The following is a 25,878-nucleotide window of genomic DNA, read 5'->3' on the forward strand; positions in this document are numbered from 1 at the left end:
TGATTCTCTTTACCTAAGCTTTGCTTCTTTTAACACATGGTTGACAATATCAGTGAAGAATCTTACCACTTAAAGAAAATCTACATTTTCCACTGTGGAGTAGCATTCTCCTTAAATCACATTAGTTCTTCAAGCTCTCTCTATCCTCTTCATTAGCACTTCACATATTATTGAGAATTTATTGAATTTGTATTTATCTCGTCCTATAAGTCATTGATTATAGTACTACAGCCAATCGGATTGTCACTGTGCTCTTGACAATCACTTTAAGATCTGCACAGTCAGAAATGTTATGAAAAGATAAATGGAGTAATTTTTCAAGTCAGAGCCTTGCCCACTGGCAGTGTAAATCAGCAATTCATGGGGTAAACAGCTCATGTATTTTCAACAATTCATTTTATTGGTTCGCAAATTGCAGACAGTGCACCCCTGAATTTCCAATTGATGGAGGGTCTCCGACTCAAAAATGTACACCCAAACCAATGATAAAAATATTTGAATTATGAAATAGGACACATAAAAGCTAATTATCCTTTTAAATGGAACCTTTTCATGTCATAATACACCAGCTGTGTACTTCCAAAATAATTTCTTTGCCACATTCCAAGACGTTGTTGCTAAAATTTAGGTCAAGTTCTATTTTTAAAAGGTAAGCATTCAAAAAAAAAGGTATTTCCAGAACTTTTAGTACACAGTATTAAAACTGCAAATATCGCTGAAAGCTACTGTTCACATTACAGAACATGACATTAAATTGAACAAACTGGGATATACACAGAATTAAATTTAAAAGCTCATAACTTAGTATCATCTGAGTCAGAGGTGATAGATTTCATTTACAGAGTGAATCTAAAGCTGTTCAGGGTCAGTAGGATATGGACCATTTCAACTCTACAGCAAAGTCTGATGGAGTTGATTAATTTGTTGGAACTAAGCTTTGTCTTCTCCAGCTCGCTGAACAACTTCATTTCAGCTGATGAGTTCAAGTCAGGGTCAGAACAATCCGCATATCTGACAATTCAAGTAAATGGGAATTAATTTTATGAGTTAGTGCAAGGCAGCATAGTTAGAACTGAACAAAAAACTATTGTGTCAAACAAGCATCAAACTAAAATTCATGTAGCGTGTTGAAATACATACTTCATGGTTGCATTCTTCTCCGACACTCTATGAGTTGTGTGTTCACACAAATAAATATAGCTATTAATATATGGCCTGTCCTTCCAAAGCATTATGGTTAGGCTCACAAATAATTGAATCTCTGCCGATTATGATCTCACTAAATTAATAGACCTTTCTTCTGTGATGTGAATGAACAGTCTGGGCCTCCACAGCTGTGTGCTGAAAAATTAATGTCCAGTTCAACTTTTATGTTCAGATAATAGCAAACTAGAGTGCAGCACTGGGTTAGTTCTTCGATACCAGTGCACTAGGAAATGGGTAGAACTGATCTTAACAGAAACTGTCTTTCATGTGCCGACAGCATAGCTTAAGAGAAGCCCTTAGGGAACAAATTACCTTTGTAAATCACAATGCCCAGATTCTGGATTCCTCATGACTGCTCTTTCTTTTTCTCTCAGTAGTCGATCTCTGCAGAATGTGAATAATAAAGGTATACTTTGTCAACTTCAGAACACAGGAATAGTGCTGACTTAAGGCTCAAACATTTTCACTCAAATAACTTACAAAAGCTCACTGTTACTGCAGTAAACAAAAATGGAATGATCCATTAGGTTATTTGTCCTGAAATTCAGGTATTGCATCTCAATATATTCTGAATGTAGGAATATTTTTCACATAGGAAATCCTTCTGTAAAATTGCAAGAATTTCAAAAACTATTGAAAGGTACGATGCATTCTGGAGAGGGAATATCTGATTTGTCAACATTTTGAATTGTCTCAACACCCTTCTCAATATCCATCAAGGTTTGAGTCTTGTAACATAAGGAGAATGTTATTATGGCACTTGAATCACACTGATGTCAATAACAAATACAATAGCACAATATTTTGAGAGACAACTAATAGTGATATATCACTAATAAATACAAGGAAGATGTGTATAAGATACATGGACACTGTATTAATCTGTATATTACTAATACCATACAATATCATTTAAAGCAGATCTGCCTCCCCGCCCCCCCCCCCAACCCCCAACCAAAACTGCCTCCGTTCTACGTCATCGTTTGGCTCATTCAACATTTTATCAAGAAACTTAATCTCTTTGTTTCAGGTACTAAGGGATGCAAGCTGCAACAATTCAGAAGTACCCAGAGGTCTCTCTGGAATCTTCCTCCCCTTGCCTTCCCTCTGACTCCCCTTTCCTCAATCCACCCTTTGTCAGATACTTACCATACCTGCTCACCCTCCGCTCTCTGATGTTGAATACTGAGTACTCGGCAAAGTTTTATCTGTTTTATCTGGGTGGCTCAGAACTGCTGCCTCACAGCACCAAGGACCTGCGTTCAATTCCGCCCTTGTGTTGCACATCCCCTCTGTGTCTGCATGGGTTTCCTCCAGGTGCTGCAGTGGCCTCCAACAGTTCAAAGATGTGGGGAGTAGAGTAGAGTAGCTTTTTATTTGTCATTTTTACCATATACTACTGATACGGTAAAAATGAGACAGCATTCAAATTACCCATAGTGTCTAAGAATGGGTGGATTAGCCATGGTAAATTCAGAGTGACAGGTTAAGGGTAGGTGGGATGCTCTTTGGTGGTTGGTGTGGACTTGATAGGCTAAATGGCCTACTTCCACACTATTGGAATTCTATGTTTATGCCCTCCCTCATGAATATGGAGTACAATATAAATTGAACTTTTCTGCGTACATTTGTGGAATCAAGGGTTATGGAGATAAGGCAGGAACAGGATACGGATTAAAGATGATCAGCCATGATCATATTGAATGGTGGTGCAGGCTCGAATGGCCTACTCCTGCACCTATTGTCTATTGTCTATTTCTTTGGACAGGAGTCCTCTCCCAATTCTACAGACCCCATCACTCACCTTCAACATGATCCCTCCATTTGGACCACTCCGCCGGTTGCTTTGTTATACTCAACCTCTTGACTGAAAACTGTCGATCTGACATTGTTCACCTTAGTTACTCTGCTCCCCTACCCACTATAATGTCTCTCCCTCTGAAATTATTCAGATCCAATTCTAACTTTAACTCGAACATGCTGACAAGGGCGGTACCATTGTTGTCTACCTTGCAGAGGCTGACTGCCAGCTCTTGGCCACCTGGGTCTCATGGACCATGAGCCTACTATCGAACATCAAGCAGGTTGGGTAGCATCTGTGAAGATAAAGCAGAGTTAACAGTTTGAGTCAAGTGACCTGATAGTAGCTAGGCCTTTTTTCCTATTATGCACTCAAATTCCCAAACCAATTAGACAAGGGATATATCTAGATATATCTGGAGGAATGATACATCACTTTAAGTTTGTTTTGTTTTTTGTCTGTTAAGAATCGGGAAAATATAGTTTTAATTTCATCTTTGAGTTTGTAAATTTTAGTGGGAAATGTTAGATTTGTTTGTAACTACATTTTTTAATGATGATTTCTAGTTTTGGAGTAGAACTGGGAGTAAATAATGTAAAGCATTTGTTAAAACTCAACAAAGTTGGGCTGTTGCCTACCAAGAAGATATCCAATAACACTGGGGGAGAGAGAGAGAGAGATATAGATAGAAGCACATGGAAATTCTGTGACTTTGTTTGTGTGCATGGGTACGAGACAGGGAGAGTGAAGTACTAAGTTAATAAGGAGACAGGCTAGAAAACTGATAATCCACACATTTGGTCTGAAGGTGCTTAGAAGTGAGTGAGAGAAAAGCTCCAGAGACTAACCACAGCATGTCAGCTGAACAAAAGACTTTAGCATGGAGAAATTAATTGCTTTTACTGAGAGTTGTGTGTGTATAAAGTTTTTGATGAGGCTAAAAAGGGTTGAATCTATCTTGCTAATATTTGGAATGAACCTGTTTCAGATTGTCCTTGTTATTACATTTTGCAATAAAAGTATGCGTTCTTTTTGTGAAAAATACATTGGCAGCCTCTTGTGAGTATGTTCAGTGACTGACCTCCATGGTAAACAAAAAGAACAATGAAACGTATGATCTATCAAGCCAGTTGTCACTCTGGGGTCTGAATTGTCCAGTATTACAGTCAGCTGAGATCATAACATCAACATAATGGAAGCATTTGGTATAAAAATAAATTGCTGCAGAAGAAGGCTATTGTCCTTTATATTGGTTGAGTTAAAATATGTGAATAGATTAAAGTATGGAAAGACAAAAGAACCACCAAGCCTAAAACTTCCATCAGCCGTGTGCAATCTTCCCCATTATGGTTTGTTTTCATCTGCTTAATCACCTAAGAGACATTTTTGTAGAACAGGGTTCTGAAGAAGGGTCACTGGACCTGAAACATTAACTCTGATTTCTCTCCACTGAGATGTTCTAGCAGTTTATGTTTTATTTATAGTAATTTGCAGTTCAGAGACTACAATATAGATATGTCTGGTGTGGTTGTGACAACTTACTGATCTTCAAATTCAATTATATTTGATTGTATAAATTAAAAAGGGCCACATTTCAAAGTGCTCAACTTCATCCAACACTAAAACATTAGGCCTCTTATGAATGTTAGTAAGTGAAATAAAGGCTTGTTATGCCATCATTAAGTCACCCATTATTTGCAAGTGTACAATACATGGACTCCAACCAGCCAGCTCAGAGCCAGTCCCTAGAGAGTGAGGAGACTCTCCAAATCTCCTGTTTATATCTGTGAGCCAGGACTCACCAATTTGCCCTGTTTAACAACCCCAATAAAGGATCTATAATCATGTTTTCAGGCACTGGATACATCCTAGCTTGTGGCAGGTACCAAAAATGTAAGTGAATTTATTTTTAATTTCTGCAGATTCAGGAGTAGTGTAAAACTCTCGAGGTGTCTGTACTATTCCATCTACCATTTTTGGTCATGATCAGCATCCTTCATGCTATCATCCCCTTGAAGGAGTTGAGAGAAACTGTTACAATGGCAGGCTGTCTGAAACTGGATTCTTTTATCAGTGGAGTTTGACAGCTGTCAGCAGCTAACCCTGAATGTTTAGATGAGGCCTAAGGAGCAATATCTTGTGATTCTCAGTGCTCCATCTTTGATAGCCTGGTGCACACCAGTAGACCAGCATTCCACAGTTTGCATCCTGGTTCTTTCTGATTACTTTTTGATCACCTACAGCCAGGAAATCAGCAAATGGAGTTAATGGAGTTGAACAGTGCAGGGGACAAACAACGCATGCTGTGATGCGGCGGGGAAGTAATATGGATGAGATCTTTCAAACAAAAACATTTCAAAATAGACTTGTATAACATTTATTGAAAAAATTACCATTGAGGTAAGTTAAGGTCACCAAGAAATTCTTTAAATACAATGCCAATTATTGAAAGGTCGAACTTTACAATTCATAGATATTTGACCAAAAGATCCCTCCAAATCTCCGAGATAACTTTCCTTCAGGCTTGCCTTGAACACAAGTACATTTTCTATTTGACTAGAAAGCTAGCAGGGTGTTTTGTGTACATGAATGCAGTTCCTCACATTGCAATAGTTTTAAGTAAAAAGTTGCATTTCCTTTTGTGAGCATCCCTATAGTAAAAGCTCTTTAATACTTATTTTCTTATTACTCAATATGATTACCATTTAATTATTACAGTGGGTTAAATTTGACAGAAACAAAAACAGAAGTTGCTAGAGAAGCTCAGCAGGTCTGACAGCATCTGTGAAAAGAAATCAGAGTTAACATTTCAGGTCCAGTGACACTTTCTCAGAACTGAGAATTACCTCCATCTAAATCTTTTGTTCTGTACATCCTTGCTTACTATGATCTGCCTGTACCGCTTATAAACAAAGCTTTTCACTGTACTTCGGTACAAGTGACAATCAATCAATCAATGGAAACAGAGCATTAATTTTGTGCTTTCTGCTAATTAATCAGATTAAATTATTGGGTCATTTCCAGTAAATGGCTGGACACCTCAGCATGATGTCTAAATTCATGAGAAGTAATCAGTTAAACCGAGCCAGTGCTACTTTAAGGGAAGATGCTTTATAGTTGGAACAGGCACTGGAAGTCATTGTTTAACTCACTTTGACCAGGAAAGAATGTAATAATGGGACAACGTTGGAAAGAGTGGGCTCCAAGATTTTCAGATGTAGCTCTGAAGGCCTTAATTTAACAAGGTACACCCATCAATAAAGTGATGGAAAGAGTGTTTAGTAGTATTATCAAGTGATACACATATAATAATAACCTGCTCACTGATTTTGCCAGGACTACCCAGCTCCAGATCTCAATCTAACTATGGACAAAAGGACTAAATTGAAGTGAGGCATAAGGAACTGCCATTAACATTGAGGCAGCATATGACAGCAAGAAACCCTAGTAAAACTGAAATCAAAGGGTAAGTTCTCCACTGACTGCAGTCTTACTGAGCACAGAGAAAAATGGTTCTAGTTTTTGGAAGCCAACCAGCTCAGCTCCAGGAATTCCTCAGGTCGATAGCATCAGTCCAACCATAATCAATACCCTTCTGTCGAACTTGAAATCAGAAGTGAGAACCTTCATTGATGATTGTGCAGTGTTCAGTGCTGTTCCCAACCCCTCAAATAAAGAGAATTAAATTCTTTGCTTATACAGACCTGGTGAGAAGTGGCCTGTCTAACATTGCCTCCTGCATATGACATTTTCTTCCATTTTCTTCCTTTTTCCATTGCTCCTCCTCCTGTGCCTAAGCTGCTCACCGTATAGCTTGTGATAAGTATCATGCTCGCATGGTGGCAAATTTGTACAACATGGAGCAGACATCACAAGTTTTTGACACCCACTCTGCGGAGTACTTCGGAGCTTTTTCAGAGCAGACCCCACAGTGGAAGCATTGTTTCTGCATGTCAATGAAAGACTGTATCCCCTTTAGTGTGGATGCATGCTTTCCATTGTATGCATGTTGCTCACATTGGCAGGGGTTGTGGAACAGAATTATATGCCATGGCGTGAGCAGGTATTTCTTGTCACCAGTAAACCACTCTCCTCAGTTTAGTGGCTCAATAGCCAACTGCTGCAGAATAAAGGCATCAATACCTGTAGCTAGGATCCAAGGCATCCTATTTAGGAACAGGACAGCTGGATATAATGAGGAAGTGGAAACTAAACATGTGATACCTGGAAAGTCATGCACATGCAGTCAATGGCATTCTCCACCATGGTGAAGATTTCTGATGATGTCTTGTAAGAGAAAATGAGATATAGTCAGCTTCCCTTGAATTGATAATGTTAGTGGACTCCATCATGCAATAGTAAATAAGTAACGATACAGCACAAATATGTCCAGTTTCAATCTGAGACAACTGATGCATGTAAGTTCGTTGGTTCAATCGCCTTCACTACCACTGGCAAAATGGCACTTCACCTGCTCTGAGGCTACAGGTCCAGCTGCAGCAGGTTTCAGCCAGATTTCAGTGACAATATCTTTCGTGGAACTTAGACATCTCACACATTGTTTAACACTGAGGTTCAAGTTAAAAAGTAGCTCGCCAATTTCTTATCCCCAAAAACTTTGATTCCCTTGCCAACATGAATCAATCTCCATCTTAAAAATATTCAACAATCCTGTCTCCACTGCCTTCTGAGTCAGGGAATTCAAAGTCAAAAACACTTTAATCACATAATCTAATAATATCTTTATCATTTTATGCTTTATCCACTTTACTACTTACAGTACCACCCATCTTTTTGTCTTTGGGTTGATGGCTTTCTGTCCCATCAGCCAGAGCAACAATGAACTCTTCAGCCCCACGAGAGGTCATTGCAGGACATTACTTGCCACAAGCTGACTATGTGATCACTACCCATTATTAATATTCACTGTCTTATGCTAGTCAATCATTTTCTAACTAGATCAATAATTTACCTAGGCTTCAACTCTAACAGTCTCATATGAAGGTGGTTATCAAAAACTTCAGGAATTACACAAAAATAGCATCCATAAACATAATTGTTCATTACTTTAGCAACTCTTTTTTATAAAATCAATCATATTCTTCAAGGTCAAACCTTTCCAAATTTGTGTGGTTCACTCTGATCACCTAAAACATTTCAGGGTATTCAGTCACCTAATTAATGATAGAACTTCGGAAGTTTCCTAACAACAAAATGCTTAGCCAACAGATCTATAATTTTTCTCATTTTCCTCTCCCAAGATTCTTAAATAGCAGAGGGACTTATTCAATTTTCCCTCTGAAGAAGTGCTTCACGAATTGAGAACTTCGGCAGACAATAGCTAGGCCTTTCATGATGTTTTCACCTACTCCCTTTAAAACCTGGAGATTCCTGTCTCGGGGATTTGCCATTCTTGAAAACAATTATTTTGTACCTTACTGTTGTTTTGCATTCATTATTTTGCTGAGTTACTTCTCCAATTCAATGTTAGTTTGCTTGGAATGTCTAGCATGAGAACATCTTCACAAGCTGCATGTGCTGTCAAGATCATATAGTATGCTTTGATAATTTCTAGAAAAAGCTGATGAAGTTATCATCCCCCCATAAAAAGAGCTGAGTATAATATAACTGAGCAAGAAACTAAAAACATGGCTGCTACAAGTCATTTGATTATGTAACTACAGACATGGACATATGAAAACTCTGGTCTGGGAATTAGTCAGCTTCCTTGCTTCCTCATTGAGACTGTAAATTTGTCACGAACCAGAACAAAATCTAAGAATTACAGGTGAATGATGAACTGTCACGAAATTGCCAATGCTTTAAGTGAATCATGACTTGGTTTTTTGCATAGGGTACTGTGTAACAATGGTCATTTTAACTTGTCAGTTACAAATAATCGCTTAGTAGAATAAAACTCAAGTATTGCTGTAAAACATAAAGTGTGTCTTTATTTTCAGCAATACTGAAGATAAGAATGCTTTCAAAAAAAAGCAAAGAACAATTCCAGCTTTGTCCATTTGGAAGGAAACACTGTTCCAGGTAAAGAGAAAACATGAAAAAAAATGATAAAAAATGAGAAAAATCAAAAAGTGGTTATTGAAACAGCTGGTGATCTGCTCTACAATAATGAGACAGGTAAAAGTGCCACATTTACACAATCAAAGTAACAAACCTACATGTTCCCCAATATTTGCTATCCAAAGAAATGACCTGTACAAGCAGCTATTCAACTACAGAAGCCATCATAGTTCCAGGCTCTGATTTCAAATGTGAACATTTCCATTTCAGTAACAAGAAACTTAAGCAAGGCGCATCACAGAGACTTGTTGTGACGTTTCTCTTGTGAAGTTTCTCATTTTATCTTATCTGTATTGGTATTAATCTTGGAATCTGTCATTTCTTGTTAACAACTTCTTCCCCTTATTGCCAAAGAATCTTCAGTAATAACTTGCAGTAACCAAGCATTTAGCCTGTTTAAAAAGCTACAATATTTCTGGAGTACTGTGGGTTGAAACGTAACCTACAGTTCACTAACTATGTGGTGAATATATCCACTTGTTGTGACAATAATGACACAATGTAATTGTTCAAAATATCCACCTTTCCTTATTTTCTTTGACAATATAACAGTATCAGTTTTCAAGGGAAGCTCATTGATCCTGATGGATCACCTTTGTCTAATATTATTGCAGTAAAAATTGCATTGATTTTAATATCCCGTGACATCTTCTTTGAATATTCTCTTTCTAAAGCTTTTACTATCTGTTCCTTCTGAATTTCCAGTTCTTTTTGTCTGCCCCAATCTCTGAGGTCTGTGCTTTTTTTTTTGAATTTTTTTATGCTATTTACTTTAGTTTTATGTTGTCTCTTATTCCTTTGTCATCCATAACTGTCTTTTTTGTCAAATAGAGTCCTTGTCCCTTAAGGCTATAAACTGATTCTGTATGATATTAAGTTCTTTTTTTGAGCATCGCTCACTTATCTTCTGTCATTTTAACCATTAACAGATTTATCCTGTGTATAGTGTATAGTCTGTCTAAAGTCTCATCCCCTTGATGTCAGTCTTACTTCATTCTGGGAACTTAGTAGCTGTTTCATCTTTCCCTATAACAAACACTACATTGGTTCTGATCATATTATGGAGGAGGAAGTGAGGACTGCAGATGCTGGAGATCAGAGACAAAAAGTTGGCGCTGGAAACGCACAGCCGGTCAGGCAGCATCCAAGGAGCAGGAGAGCCAATGTTTCGGGCGTAAGCTCTTCATCAGAAATGTCTTGATGTGCAGGCTAGGTGAATTGGCCATGCTAAATTACCCATAGTGTTAGGCGCATGAGTCAGAGGGAAATGGGTCTGGGTGGGTTACTCTTTGGAGGGTCAGTGTGGGCTTGTTGGGCCGAAGAGCCTGCTTCCACACTGTAGGGCATCTAATCTAATCTCATCACTATTAGAGATTTGTCAATGCACCAATCAGCTGCAAATTAAACCTGGCTCATTATTCACTAGTAAATATAATATTGCACTCCCCTTTTTGTTTCCAGGTAATACTGCTACAAAAACATGCTCAACAAATTCACTACTTTCTGATATGTACTAGTCTGCTTATCCCAGTTTACATGAAAATTAAAATACCCATTAAACCTCTGTGCCTTTACTACATGCATGCCCTTTGCTCATTCTTCTGGCCATGCTGTATTCCAATCTGGAATTGGTTAAATAAGCCTCTGTGGTTTGAATTTGGTTTGTACAGAAATCTTGAAGTCAGGACTAAAGTCCTTTAGCAACTGCCACATACTACTCACTGTAAACAATTCTAAAAAGGCTACAATCAGATCAACCATGATCTTATTGCATGGAAAAGCAGGCTAAATGAGCCAAACTGCCTTTCTTGCTGCTCCTCTGCCTTGTGATCTTATTATCGAAGGAAAGCACTAAACACTTCTACAATTGTAGACACTGTCAGTCGAAATCAATCAGCAACTAAACTGGAATTGGTTGATGATGATCCTTTTAAATCATAATGTTGAGAGTTCCTTCTTGATACTGAATGTGCAGAGAGGAGATGAAGGCCTAGTGGTATTATTGCTAGACTATTAATCTAGAAACTTAGCTAATGTTCTGGGGACCTGCATTTGAATCCCACTGCAGGAGATGGTGGAATTTGTTTTTTTTAAATGTCTGGAATTAAGAATCTACTGATGACTATTGTTGATTGTTTGAAAAACCTATCTGGCTCACAAATGTCCTTCAAAAAAGGAAATCGGCCATCCTCACCCTATCTCGCTTACATGTGACTCCAAACCCACAGCAATATGGTTGATTCTCAACTGTCCACTGAAATGGCTTAGTATGCCACTCAGTTCAAGAGCAGCTAGAGACAGGCAGCGACTCCCACGAGTGAATTTAAAAAAATCAGCTATGCATGATTAAGAGACAGAATTAGCTGAAGCGTTGAGCACGAAATTAGTAGCATAGGCATTAAAATAATGTGACACAATGACTGACATCACGATTTGCTTACTCTACATAATCCTTGAAAGTGTTCACTCCATCTAACCTGATGTCCTCATCTATAAGGCCGCCAATGTAAAAGTGTGCAAGGTCTGTAGACACCCCTTATAGCACACAAAGAATGCACAGTATAAGATGACAAACCTTTTGGAAAGTTGAAATTCCAAGGTCAGTGATGCTTGCATTAATGTTAAGTACACTGAAACAAATACAAAAACAATAACAAATTCTTACTTTTGAATTTATGTCATGTCTCGTGTTGAAGTGTACGTACACCAAAATGTATCACTTAACATCCAACTCGATTGACATTGCAACTCAATTACTCTCAGAAATAATTTTGATTGTTCCTGAGATGTAACATATGAAACAAGTTGGGTTCTTAGAATGACTGTGCTGTTGTTGCTTTCAGGTGCGATACTTCTGTAGGTTTTAACAGCCATCAGCATTCTCTGATCTGTTCCACAAACACTGTTCCTTTTGAGCTTTTCTGCATCTCTAGGCACTGGTGCAATCTCATTCTTTTGTTACCTTGGAAATAAAAATGGTGCATTTATAAATTTTTAACATTGCATACTTTTTGTTGCTGATGTGTTCAGGCAAGTCACATCTGTGTCTGCACCTATGCATCTGAAGCAAGGAGGCTGACTGCCTCTATTTGTAAACAAGTGTAAAAACACAGATACATTAGTGTCACTTCCCAGCAAACTCAGTGTTAAGAAATGCCAAAGTGTATGTTCGACAAAACAGTTTGACACAGCAATAAGAGATCAATTATTTATCACAGCGTTTTATATAAAAAGTGATTTCTACATTTGCTGCTTTTAAAAGGGTAAGAAGATATATCTCTCGTCAACCTGCTGAGAAAAAAACTTGCTAAATGGCTGTATGTTTCAGCCAAAAGCTTTCAATGAAAACACTCAACTGCCAAGTAAATACTAAGATTCTAACCTGATTTGTTCTCATTTTTTATTTAATTCATATGAATGCTGCAGCTATAAAAAGCAAGTGAGTGTTGTGCAAAGTGGTGGCTGCCACCTTGTCATTGCTGTAGCAATGACACCTGACAGAATAGACTCATAAAACCAAATGGAGTCCTGTAACCTTCATCATAATGCCACAGCACTGAAAAGTGTGAGGCTGGTGACATCGACGGTGCACCAACAAAATGGATTTCTATTGATGAGTCTATCTCTGATCATAGTTCATGCCCCCTTTTCAGCACTGGCGTTAACATCACCTGCCTGATGTCAGACACTGCAATGATCACTGCCAGGAGACAGGCTGATGGTCCCAGGTCTCCTGTGCTGATGATGACTGCTTTGCTGATATGATCAACTGAATTCAATCTCTGTCACAGCTCGTTTCCATCCAGCCCTACCAATACTGCTGCTGTTCCGCCACATTTCAGCTCCATACACTTTTACTTTCATTTCAGGCTTTATCTCTATCTAAAATCACTCTCATACAAAGAATGCTACTAACACAATGATGTGGGTTAACAATTTTGCATTATAACATTCAAATATCTGGGGATGGCTAAGATGATTTTGGAGAGCTCTGGTATATTCTGAGATCTCTGTACTTGCACATTTACCAGTCTTTTCGGGAAGTCAAAGCTTATATTTGTCTTTTATGAAAATAAAACAAGCTAAACCACAAATGGACTAAAATCACATTTTCAGCTATATTCTATATTATGGCAAGAATGGGACAAAATCTAAATTAGCCAGTAATTTGCCATCTAATATGGACGGTCTAAAGTATTTTTTTGGTTCTAATGAAATAGCTTATTGCCTGAAAACATCGATATTGCTGCAATTTTCAGTTTTGAATCTCACATTTCTTCCAAGTAGCCATTCGAATTAATTTGGCATCAACAATAAAGTGATCATGCAGATTTGAAAACATAGCTGTCTCCTGGCTGTAAATAAATTCCATGAGTAAATGTAAAGTGCACACCATATGTAGTTATTTACTACGTTTTTTTTGCTATGCTTTAATGTGATGGGGACAGAAACATGTTAAAACTGGTGAACGATCAGGAATTAAGCCAAGATTGCTAATTATTCTTCTTCTTTCTCTAATAGGTTCTCTTAAAAGTTGGTGGCCACATTCCATTTTGAGGAATTGGTTGTTGAAGACTCTCAAAATGAAGCCTTCAAAGAAAGATGGAACAATTTTTAACTGGCTAAATTAAACTGATAGAGTAAGAATTGGCTGGTCTGCTCAGCTGGAGATAATGAAAAGGTGGAGCAAATAAAACCATTGGCTATATTACTAAACACAGAATTTGCTTTCATTGCTCTATTGCTTGGTTCATTGTTTTTTACTGGTAGAAGATGATTGCTGGAGAGTACAGCTAGAACTGATAATCAACTGTCTACCCTTCTAAATACCATCATATGTGCAAACAGTCCATCAGTCTTGGTCTAAAGCCTAAACAGTAAATCCTTGAAAAGCCCAAGTGTATTCCCAAGATATACATTTCATATTGCCTGGAAGTCAAAAATCCCTGAAATTTTAACTTTGTCACTTCTCTCTGTCGATGCTACTCCTAGTTCTCTGAATGTTTCCAGCAGTGTCTGTTTCAGTTTCCTTTTCCTATATCTTCAGTCTTCTATGTTTTGTTACAAAATTCTCAAGGCTCAACTGTTCTTAAAAAAATTACTGTGATACAAAGACTAATTGAAATTTAATAAAAAATACAACCATTCAAACAAATAGCAGAAGAAGACAGTTCAATCAACTTTTCGAACTTGTGTTGGCCATTTATAAATAAAAAATTTAGCAAACTCATGCACCAAGTGTAGAGCCCATCCTGAAGAGAACATGATTTGGAGAACAACGGAATAACCTCTTATCGTTGTTGTCAACTTTAATTCAAGCTTCTCTCAAGTTCTCATTAGGAACACAGCAAAACTATTATCCTTCTATTTCTGATTTTAAGACTCAAATGTTAAATTTTTATTTAAGTTCAGATGTTGCCTATTTGGAAATTAGCCTTTCAAGATCAGGAGATGTTACAAAATCAGGATGATTACAATTACTGCAGTGCTCAATTTCTGACAAATTTCCACTGTCTTGGGCTCGGTTAAAGTCTTTGGTTGTCACTTGAATGGTTACATGACCACAAGGTTATTTGAGAGACATGAAATAATCATTTGTTGCAGTCATTCTGATGAAGGGCTCATGCCTGAAACGTCGATTCTCCTACTCCTCAGATGCTGCCTGACCTGCTGTGCTTTTCCAGCACCACACTTTCAATTGTTGCAGTCATGTCCTGACTGAACAGGTCCTTCTGGTGAAGCTAATAAAATTCCACATAACAAATTCACCTCATTTTGGGTTAAAGTAATTGTATTATTTGTTGCTACTATAAAACATCTTAACTATGATGAAAATTGACATGCTGTTTTTCTAAAAGCTGTAGCAGAATTTGCATTGGTATATAGGCATATTCTGAAGACTCACTCTTCATCATGGATTTTCCATGGACAATAGGGCCTTACTGAAGCTGCGTGCAGCCTTCCCTCTTCTTTTAATCATGTTAACTCAGTGGATCTGTACCGCAAAACCCACCATTGTCAATAAAGAATATTCATAAAGAAAAAAATAATTAAGTACAATGCAGAAATTCTTTAATTCTGAAGTATCAACTGGTGGGAAAAAGAAACATACCAGGGCCTTTACAAGCTGTGATATTTACCTATAATATCTACAGACTATTTAAATGCTCAGTTGTTTACACATACATACAAAGTTGCTTCCCATCCATTTTCATTCAGTGTAATGTGTCAGTCATCAGCTATTCTACGAGCTGGGAAATAGTGTCATGTAGTTAATGAAGTTGCCCACCTGCTTCAAAGAAAAGCTTCAAATGTTGCCCACTCCAGATCAGACTGGATCAAGAGGTACCTTTGATGAGTGGAAATTCAAAGGAAATCAGTCCCATGCCAATTCCCAAGCCTCTACCATCCCAACTTCAAAGTCATAAATGTCACAAATTTTGTAATTCACCTCATTGAAGTGATTACAATATTTGTTTCTATTGTCACATATCTTAAAATGATGAAAATTCACAAACGGTTTTTCTAAATGATGCTTTAAAATCATACCATGCTTTGCGTGCATTCAAAATAATTCACAAAACTTGGTCCTTTGTTTGAGACCACATTGTAAGGTACAGAAACCAATGTCTTGTTTAAAAAAATGCTAAATGTTGTCCTTCAAAACAAATTCAGGAAAAATCGCACTAATCATCATTTTAGTAAAATAGTTATGTTTAAGATCATTTTTTAAAATCGTATTTTAATTTTAGGTCATGCCCAAAGATAACTTGTGTTTCCATTTTGCATTTGTGAGACAAGACTTTGTGCGTGGGAAATCATGTCTCACAAACATGATTGAGTTTTTTGTAGAAGGAACAACGAGGGTTAAAATAAAAGCAAATTACTGCGGATGCTGGAATCTGAAACCAAAAGACAAAATGCAGGAAAATCTCAGCAGGTCTGGCAACATCTGTTAGGAGAGAAAAGAGCTGATGTTTCGAATCTAACTGACCCTTTGTCAAAGCTTTGACAAAGGGTCAGTTAGACTTGAAACGTCAGCTCTTTTCTCTCCTTACAGATGCTGCCAGACCTGCTGAGATTTTCCAGCATTTTCTTTTTTTGTAACAACGAGGACTGATGAGGGCAAAGAGGTAGATGTGATCTATATGGACTTTAGTAAGGCATTTGTCAAGGTTCCTCATGGTGAGCAAGGTTCGATCTCATGGAATACAGGGAGAACTAGCCATTTGGATACAGAACTGGCTCAAAGGTAGAAGACAGAGGGTGGTGGTGGAGGGTTGTTTTTCAGACTGGAGGCCTGTGACCAGTGGAGTGCCACAAGGATCGGTGGTGAGTCCACTACTTTTTATCATTTATTTAAATGATTTGGATGTGAGAGGTATAGTTAGTAAGTTTGCAGATGACACCAAAATTGGAGGTGTAGTGCACAGTGAAGAAGGTTACTTCGGATTACAACGGGAACTTGTTCAGATGAGGCAATGGGCTGAGAAGTGGCAGACGGAGTTTAATTTAGATAAATGTGAAGTTCTGCACTTTGGGAAAGCAAATCTTAGCAGGACATACATACTTAATGGTAAGGTCCTAGAGAGGGTTGCTGAGCAAAGAGACATTGGAATGCAGGTTCATAGCTCCTTGAAAGTAGAGTCACAGGTAGATAGGATAGTGAAGAAGGTTTTTGGTATGCTTTCCTTTATTAGTCAGAGTATTGAGTGCAGGAGTTGGGAGGTCATGTTGCGACTGTACGGGACATTGGTTAGGCCGCTTTTCGCATGCAATTCTGGTCTCCTTCCTATCAGAAAGATGTTGTGAAACTTGATAGGGTGCAGAAACGATTTACAAGGATGTTGCCAGGGTTGGAGGATATGAGCTTTTGCGAGTGGTTGAATAGGCAAGGGCTGTTTTCCCTAGAGGGTCGGAGGCTGAGGGTGACCTTATGAATATTTATAAAATCATGAGGGACATGGATAGGGTAAACAGACAAGGTATTTTCCCTGGTGTCAGGGAGTCCAGAACTAGAGGGCATAGGTTTAGGGTGATAGGGGAAAGAAACAAGAGACCTAAGGGGCAGCTTTTTCACGCAGAGGGTGGGATGTGTATGGAATGAGCTGCCAGAGGAAGTGGTGGAGGCTAGTACAATTGCAACATTTAAAAGGCATCTGGATGGGTATATGAATAGGAAAGGGTTAGTGGGATATGGGCTTGGTGCTGGCAGATGGGACTAGATTGGGTTGGGATATCTGGTCAGCATGGACGAGTTGGACTGAAGGGTCTGTTTCCGTGCTGTACATCTCTATGACTCTAAGCAGAATTCAGTTGATGAGAACAATATTTTATATTGAACCAATTAACATACTTTCTGAGGCTTTACTGAGGCTTGGGCAGGTAAACAGTGCAAACCCCTAATAGTTGGCTCCTTTTATTATACATAATGTGTGGTCTGAAACACAGCAGATGACTGAGTCCAATTTCTTCAACTATGCCATGTGGTTCCCTCACCACCAGCAGAGCTGTATGACATTGTCTTAAACTGTATTCCCTGAAAGCAATGGAAAGAGCAGAAGTGTCATGTGCTTGACATTCAGGAAAAATATGTGCAAGTATTATTAAGGATACAAATATTAAACACACAACACTGGAGTGCAGATTAATGCTTAGGTGATAAACACATTCTCCTAGAAAATACATAGAGTATGGCTGTAAATAAAAGGGAAACATTTTATCTCAGTATAGCTACTGACAATGTGTGATGTTAGCTATGCTATAGTAATAGCAAATCACGTTGAATTGGAGCTTGAATTTTCAGGACTCCAATGTCAATTCTTACTCTCATCTGTTGTTTTTCACTCACAATAGTGTAGGTAACATTTTGCTATAAAGGCCATTTAGAAAATGACAAATTTAAATTCTAGGCAGCCCTCTGATTCTCTTTGATAACTCCATTTGTTGGGTTGTCCAATGGCTAATTTCTCAATGCAGATTTTGTGATCCAAATCTATAAACAAAATACTTGCACTTCAAACAGTCCTACACTATTTGCTGCTGTCTATCATATTGGTCCTGAACTCCAATGATATTTTACAATCATTACCTGGTGCTATGATGTTGTGACCATAACAGAGACATGGGTTTCTCAGGGGCAGGAATGGTTGCAGGATGTTCCAGGGTTTAGAGCATTTAAAAAGAATAGGGAGGGGGTGTAGCACTACTAATCAGAGAGGGTATCACAGCTACAGAAGCTTCCATTGTCGAGGAAGATCTGCCTACCCAGTCAGTATGGGTGGAAATTAGGAACAGCAAGGGAGCAGTCACCTCGTTAGGGGTTTACTACAGGCCCCCCAATAGCAGCAGGGAGATGGAAGAAAGCATAGGTTGGCAGATTTTGGAAAAGTGTAGATGTAGTAGAGTTGTTGTAATGGGTGACTTTAACTTTCCCAATATTGATTGGAGTTGAAACTTTATTGCTGGAACAGCACAGCAGGTCAGGCAGCATCCAGGGAACAGGAGATTCGACGTTTCGGGCACAGGCCCTTCTTGCCTGTGCCCGAAACGTCGAATCTCCTGTTCCCTGGATGCTGCCTGACCTGCTGTGCTGTTCCAGCAATAAAGTTTCAACTTTGATCTCCAGCATCTGCAGACCTCACTTTCTCCTCAATATTGATTGGAACCTCCTTCGAGCAGAAGATTTGAATGCAGCTGTTTTTGTAAGGTGTATTCAGGAGGGTTTCCTAACTCAGTACGTTGACAGGCTGACGAGGAGAGAGTGCATTCTAGACTTGGTGCTCAGAAATGAGCCGGGGCAGGTATCAGATCTTGTGGGAGAGCATTTTGGTGATAGTGACCACAATTGCCTCACATTCTACATAGCTATGGAGAAGGAGAGGATTAGGCAAAATGGGAGGATATTTAATTGGGGAAGAGGAAACTATGATGCAATTAGACATGAGTTAGGAATCATGGACTGGGAGCAATTGTTCCATGGTAAAGGAACTATAGGCATGTGGAGACTGTTTAAGGAACAATTGTTGCAAGTGATGAATAAATATGTCCCTCTAAGACAGGCAAGAAGGGGTAAGATAAAGGAACCTTGGATGACGAGAGCGGTGGAGCTTCTCGTCAAAAGGAAGAAGGTGGCTTACATAAGGTGGAGGAAGCTAGGGTCAAGCTCAGCTCTAGAGGATTACAGGCAGGCGAGGAAGGAGCTCAAAAATGGTCCGAGGAGAGCCAGGAGGGGGCACAAGAAAGGCTTGGCAGAGTGGATTAGGGAGAACACAAAGGCATTTTATGCTTATGTGAGGAATAAGAGAATGGTCAAAGAAAGAGTAGGGCCGATCAGGGATGGCATAGGGAACTTGTGTGTGGAGTCTGAGGAGGTAGGGAGTTTTTTGCTTCTGTCTTTATGAAAGAAATGAACTTTGTAATGAATGAAACCTTTGAAGAGCAGGTGTGCATGCTGGAATGGATAGTGATAGAGGAAGCTGATGTGCTGAAAATTTTGTCAAACATTAAAGATTGACAAGTCACCAGGCCCGGACCAGATTTGTCCTCGGCTGCTTTGGGAAACTAGAAATGCAATTGCTTCGCCACTTGCAAAAATCTTTGCAACCTCGCTCTCCACTGGAGCCGTACCTGAGGACTGGAGAGAGGCAAATGTAATTCCTCTCTTCACAAAAGGAAATAGGGAAATCCCCGGCAATTACAGACCAGTAAGTCTCATGTCTGTCGTCTGCAAGGTGTTAGAAAGGATTCTGAGGGATAGGATTTATGACCATCTAGAAGAGCATGGCTTGATTAAATGCAGTCAACACGGCTTTGTGAGGGGCAGGTCATGCCTCACAAACCTTATCGAGTTCTTTGAGGATGTGACTAGAAAAGTTGATGAGGGTCGAGCTGTGGATGTGGTGTATGTGGACTTCAGCAAGGCATTTGATAAGGTTCCCCATGGTAGGCTCATTCGGAAGGTCAGGAGGAATGGGATACAGGGGAACCTAGCTGTCTGGATACAGAATTGGCTGGCCAACAGAAGACAGTGACATACATGAGGATCAATGGTCGGCACAACATCGTGGGCTGATGGGCCTGTTCTGTGCTGTACTGTTCTATGTTCTATTAAAGCAGCATGCACAACATTCCAGGATTAGCAGAAAACTTTTTAAATTAGCTGGTCTTGATGAATGCAAGATAACAGTTATGGTAGAGTTGTACATTATACTACAGTAGCAAAAGGCTGAATAGTGCTGTGTTAACAATTCATTATCTACGCTGATAAGTAAGTTAACCTGGTAATAATGAATTGTACTATTTGGCATTTAAATACTTTAGCTATAAGCTAACATGGTGGTTTCACTAACATTGGAAAAAGGGACTAAAAGCAGATATCATTTATTTTAATACTACACCTACCATTCATATATTCCCTGAATTGCCCAACTCAGCTTTCAAGCAGGACTCAAAGTAGGAGACTAATGTTCCTGCTCAATGATGGCTGTTTCGTTAAAATGTTGAAATCAGGGCTCAATGCTGTAGAGCCCCAGATCAACCTTCAAATATGCTTGAGCAATGTGGCACTGAATGTATAAGTGCTTCACCAGGTCTTCTGAAAGAGACTACCACAGGCTGCCCTGAAAATGGAAACAACAAAAGAAAACGTGCTATTCATTTCATATTCAGGGGTAACTCAGTGGTCCCCACTTCCTAGATGACCTCTCCTCCAATTAGTGAGTATTTCCAGATAGACTCCACAAAACAGTCATCAGATTTTGTCCTCATAATTGGTGAGCACTGACAGAACAATACACTGCCTTACGGACCATCTGCAAGCAAAATATAAATCAGCCCCACTTCTAACATTTATGATGATCTTCACCTTGGGAAATCAGCAATATATTAAGTCTTTGACACCATTAAAGTTTTTCTTGCAAATTTATATTTTCCATTATTGTTACAGTGCAGCAAACCAGTCAAAGTCAATGATAAGATATTGAAAGTTTTGCTTGGACAATGTTAAGACTGTCTTTGAGACCAATAAAATAAAACAGCCAAACTCCCCTAATGACCACACTGGAAGAAATCAATGGACGAGATTTCACCTTTTACATTCCTTGCTGCATGACATCAATTCGAACATAAATTTACAAACAAGCTGTGTTCAGTAGTAACTGCTCTTTAAATATCCAATACAATAAAAGTAGGTCTCCCTGTTTTGCAGACATTCCCCTTCAGCATTTCTGGAATTAATTTTAGCTGCAAACTCCAACAAAATCCTATTCTTCCAGCTAGAGTTCTTCTAGTTTCATAGGTTAGCAAGTTACATCTGACAGGCATGACTGCCAATTTAGCACTCTCTGAGATCAACAAGTACAGTGTCTTCCAAACAATGCACCTTTCCAGATCCTTCACAGCTCTGCATTTGGAATGAATCTTCAAGATCATATTGTCAAGATACCCCATGACTGCCTTCCTTCGGTGTCCCCCAAACATTGCTCGACACAGCTGACTGTTTGAACTGTCCTGAGCATATAAAATAGGAGCAGAAGTAGACAATTTGACTGCTCAAGACTGTTCTGCAATTTAATAAAATTATGACTGATCACTTTGTCTTTCGAATTCTACATTCCCATAATTCCACACTCTACTCCCATTAACCTTTGATTTCCTTGCCAAATCAGAATCTATCCACTTCTGTCTTAAAAATATTTAATGACCCCACATACATCTGCTTCTGAGATAGTGTTTGAAAATCTCAAAACCCTCTGAGAGAAAATTAATCTTCATTGCTGTCCTGAAATAGGAACTCCTAATGTTAGAATAGAGATGTCTAATTCTGGACTCACCCACAAATGGAATCGTCCTTTCCAAAATCACCTTAACAAGGCTATTCAGGATCTTTTACACTTCAATTCAGTCACCCTCAGTCTTCGATTCTCTGGTGGATACCAACCTAGTCTGTCTAACCAATCCTCCTAAGACAAACTGCTCATTCGACTTATGCTACAGAAGGTAGAAAACCTCAATTATTCCTTCAAAGGGTGAGAAGTCAACACTTCAGTCACAAAACAGGCAGAAAACCCCAGCATGATGCATAAAGATATATGCTCCAAAGAAAGTAAAATAATACAGCTTTACTATAATACATATAATCCATACAGGTTTGTAAACAGGGACATGAAGATAAAATTGTTGTAGTGCAGAATTATCAAATCTTGGAAGCTGAAAATGTAGCAGCGATTTACTGCAAGATTAAATGTGCAAATACCAACATAGTGTAATCAGCATTTAGGTGCTGAAAATTTAAAACAGCTTTAAAAGAAAAATAGTAAATAATCTCACAAAGACAAACATGACAGAAAAAACAATGTTATCTTAAAGATCTAATATGAGAGATTGCTCATACAGAATTTAGGATTTGATGTCTTGCAAAAAACTTTTTAAAATGCAGAATAGCTTCAAAATTAAATACTAAATCTTAAGCTGAACAAGTAAATGCAATATTGCATACAATAGAACCTATCAACGGTGATTTTATAACTCAACAAAGTACAAGGTAACACACAAACACTGCTTAAGCAGTTCTTCAAACCTTTCCTAATCACTTTAACCTGAGAAGAAATATATTCGAAAGGGGAAAATAAACAGATGGTATCAACATTTAGGGAAACTGTACAGAATTTCATTAATAACAATAACAAATTTTTGGGAGACTGTGATTTTGAAACTTTGAAATCATAGGAGACAGAACCTTCTCTCAGAGGTAAATCAATCTTTATTGCACTGAGCAATTGAGGCTGAGTCAAGAATATTCAAAGTGGAGACAGATTTTTAATTAGTAATCAAGGCAGGAATATAGAGTCATAGAGTCATAGAGATGTACAGCATGGAAACAGACCCTTCGGTCCAACCATTCCATGCTGACCAGATATCCCAACCCAATCTAGTCACACCTGCCAGCACCCGGCCCATATCCCTCCAAACCCTTCCTATTCATATACCCATCCAAATGCCTCTTAAATGTCACAATTGTACCAGCCTCCACCACATCCTCTGGCAGCTCATTCCATACATGTACCACCCGCTGCGTGAAAAAGTTGCCCCTTAGGTCTCTTTTATATCTTTCCCCTCTCACCCTAAACCTATGCCCTCTAGTTCTGGACTCCCTGACCCCAGGGAAAAGACTTTGTCTATTTAACCTATCCATGCCCCTCATAATTTTGTAAGCCTCTATAACGTCACCTCTCAACCTCCAACACTTCAGGGAAAACAGCCGCAGCCTGTTCAGCCTCTCCCTGTAGCTCAGATCCTCCAACTCTGGCAACATCCTTGTAAATCTTTTCTGAACCCTTTCAAGTTTCACAACATCTTTCCGATAGGAAGGAGACCAGAATTGCATGCAATATTCCAACAGTAGCTTAACCAATGTCCTGTACAGCCGCAACATGATCTCCCAACTCCTGTACTCAATACTCTGACCAATAAAGGAAAGCATACCAAACACCTTCTTCACTATCATATCTACCTGCAATTCCACTTTCAAGGAGCTATGAACCTGCACTCCAAGGCCTCTTTCTTCAGCAATACTCCCTCGGACCTTACCATTAAGTGTACAAGTCCCGCTAAGATTTGCTTTCCCAAAATGCAGCACCTCGCATTTATCTGAATTAAACTCCATCTGCCACTTCTCAGCCCTTTGGCCCAACTGGTCCAGATCCTGTTGTAATCTGAGGTAACCCTCTTCGCTGTCACTATATCTCCAATTTTGGTGTCACCTGCAAACTCACTAACTGTACCTCTCATGCTCGCATCCAAATCATTTATGTAAATGACAAAAAGTAAGTTTAGGATTATCAGATCAGTCATGGAATGTCAGACAAAACTTGATGGACTGAATGGCCTCGTTCTGCTTCCTGAACTTATAGTCTTTTGGCACAGTCATCCAAGAGTCAGTGGACAAGTAGTGGTTCTTTATTGACAGTGTAGCTGGGGGATTTGAATGGAGGAAGCACAACAATCTTGTCTCATTGTGGAATAATCATCTGCTAATGTTTGACTGGGGAATATTCAGTGAAAGACCTTTTTTTCTACTTTTCTAATCAACATGTTCAGAAATGTTATTACACAGGTGTTGTTGAACCCATGCCTCTCAATCTAGGGATAGAGACACTGCCGTTGCTGATCGGATGTTCTGATCTGTTCTGATCGGATGAGGAATGTTGAATAAGATCCGATATTTTTAATCACCTCATTTGCCTGCAAGACAGATTGCTAATTCTTTTCAGTATTCAGCTTTATCACACTTCAATTTAAACAATTCAGTAGATCAAAAACAAAAGAGTCAATTACAAGTTTTCTTGAGTGAAAGGATAAGGAAAATGTGCTTACCAAAAGTAAGCAAAAGTGACAAAATACTGACATCAAACACTTAAGCCCAAACATGCATACACTCAAAACACACACACACACTCAAACACAGATACACGGTCAACCACACACATGCTCATACACACACACACACACACACAGTCTCAAAAACATACACACTCAAACACACGCACATTCAAAGATACACTCAAACAGACACGCACATGCTCAAATACACACAGTCAAATTCACACATACTCAAAGACAATGCTCAAAGACGCACACTCAATTTAACCCACAATAGACATACTTAACCAGGGACATGCTCAACCACACATACAAACTTAAACAGACACTTACATAAAACACACACACTAAGGAACAAACACACACACACTCAAATACACACAGTCAAATTCGGATTTAAAGTTATAAAGGGGAGCATGTCCAGTACAAGGAGGAAGGCCAAGAACTTAGAAACATAGAAATGTGGGAACAGGGGTCGGTCATTCAACTTCTCCAGCCGAGACCACCATTCAATGAGATTGTGGCTGATATATGGCTTAATTCGATACACCTGTCTTTGACCCCTATCCCTTAATACTTTGCTCAACAATTAAAAATGGTGACAAATTTAAATTAACAACTGATCCCATATCTACTACTGTTTGTGGAAGAGTTCCAAACATCTACTACCCTTTGTATGTAAATGTGCTTCCTAAATCTCTCCTGAATATTGTCACCAGAATTCTCAGACCATGCCCCTAGTTCTAGATTCCTCAACCAGTTGAAATAGTTTATCTTTTTCTACTCTGTCTTTTCCTGATAATATCCAGGAGACTTCGATGAGAACATGCCCTAATCTTCTAAATTCTAGAGAAAACTATATTCTCTCTTCCTAATTTTAAAACTTCAGTAATTTTTAGAATCCTTGAGATGTTAGGTTTATCCTGAGATCATGGTTGTTTAGTTGCTCCTCCAAAATTTGGAGATACTTTGAGTACTCAGTATAAGACATTTACCTGGTTTATTTTAATTGTCTTTTAAGAGGCAGAGACAAACCAGGAGAGAGAGAGAGTCTTCCAGCTTTGCTGTTGCAATTCCATCAATCTTCGGTCTGATTTGCCCAAAAGCTCTTGCCTGAAATGCAATTCATTTGCATATGCCCATCTTTACCTTTTCTTAAATAAAACAGCAAACTCCACAAGCAAATCTTCCATCCCAAAGATATGTGAACACTGCCTAGCAGCATCGGCAATAATTTATCAATGCAGAGAGAGTGAAAACATGTCAGCATCTCCAGGTTGAATGCAATGTTTCCTATCCAAAGAGCTGTGAATGTGTTAGCTAGCATCTCATTATTTTAAGTAGCAGAAGCATCTATCAACTGTCCCACCTCTCCCCCACTGAGGTTCAGGAGACTAGACAAGCCTATT

At 38.8% G+C, this 25,878-nt stretch overlaps 1 long non-coding RNA gene across 1 annotated transcript in view; it reads right to left on the reverse strand.

The window, feature by feature from the left end:
- Window positions 1-3,247: 3,247 nt before the first annotated feature.
- Window positions 3,248-25,878, reverse strand: part of LOC148149881 (uncharacterized) — an 88,735-nt gene continuing 66,104 nt past the window's right edge. Inside the window, exons 2-3 of the long non-coding RNA XR_015757080.1 lie at window positions 15,378-15,437; window positions 3,248-3,302 (exon numbers count right to left, since the gene is read on the reverse strand). This is a non-coding gene — a long non-coding RNA (uncharacterized LOC148149881). The remainder of the gene's footprint in view (window positions 3,303-15,377; window positions 15,438-25,878) is intronic.

Source organism: Chiloscyllium plagiosum, unplaced genomic scaffold (genome assembly GCF_037043375.1).
Source record: "Chiloscyllium plagiosum isolate Xiang-an unplaced genomic scaffold, Cpla_swu_hap1 HiC_scaffold_5, whole genome shotgun sequence".
Lineage (NCBI taxonomy): Eukaryota > Metazoa > Chordata > Chondrichthyes > Orectolobiformes > Hemiscylliidae > Chiloscyllium > Chiloscyllium plagiosum.